Here is a 1,126-nt window from a genome sequence, read left to right as displayed (position 1 = left end):
TTGATGTTTCTACAAAGTGGGTATGATATTCCAGGCAGCTCAATAATGATTACATTTGAGAGCCCTGCGTCTGTAGTGTTTAGAGGCAACATGTAGCAACAGAAGTACCTCTTGTGTGCAGTATTTACTTTCTCTTATGGAAGAGATGGTTGATCCTTATTTAACATGGTTGGGAAGTTAAAGCAATACGAATTAGCCGAGGATGAATTTTCAGTAATACTGGAAGAATAAGGATTCGTTTTAAAAACCAACTCAAATCGCATATTATATGAGTGGATTTGGGGAGCTTAAAAGAAGCTGATTATCGTGTGATTATAAATACCTGGTCAACAGGTATGAATATAATTTAAACCAGCATATTTTTGTCATGGTCTTAAAATGTCCTATAAACTATTTATACATTTTTGTTCTTCATAACTATCCAATACATAAGCATCATTTGTTCATTTTTGAGAGGGTATTTAAATAAGCATTTTCTAATTCATATGAAAATAACCATAGTACTGGATGATTTCTGTCCGTACAAAGGTAAGTTAGATTGTACAGTTAATTTTCAGTTATATTTATGGTACTGTTACATGGGTAATACCCTTTTCTTTTAAACCCAGTATACATATTATGCCTGCCTAAGTTCTGAAGTGGGGCTGTATTTCAGTAGTTGTAGAATTATTGATATTAATTAGTTTTGATAGTTTGTTTTATTGTTTGGATCTGCATAATTTGGGTTTTGCACAAAAGTCATTTTAATAAAGCTCAATAATTGCCAAATATTAGAAGATGTTCTTCAAGTGAAGAATAAGTTTTTAGTCAAAGTGGCCATTACCTCCTCCTCTTTTGTAATAATACAGACACTTGAATAAGTTGTTGTTGTGTCATATGCCAAGAAAATGTTTTCATTGGTGCCTATACTGTAATAATTACTTTTAACACATTTTATTTTGAAGTAATAGTTGAGTGAAAATTTTCACCTGCTAACTAACTGAAACTCCATCACAGTTTATAATTTGTAGAGGCCTGGTAATAATTTTGCAACTCATGTATTAAATGAATATTTTTATAAAAGTAAAAGCAACAAATTTTTAAATTGATTATTTGAAACTTTCAGCACAGCTGCATTATGAATAGA

Source organism: Bison bison, unplaced genomic scaffold, assembly GCF_000754665.1.
Source record: "Bison bison bison isolate TAMUID 2011002044 unplaced genomic scaffold, Bison_UMD1.0 scf7180017852818, whole genome shotgun sequence".
Classification (NCBI taxonomy): domain Eukaryota; kingdom Metazoa; phylum Chordata; class Mammalia; order Artiodactyla; family Bovidae; genus Bison; species Bison bison.
Note: the sequence above shows the minus strand (reverse complement) of the source record.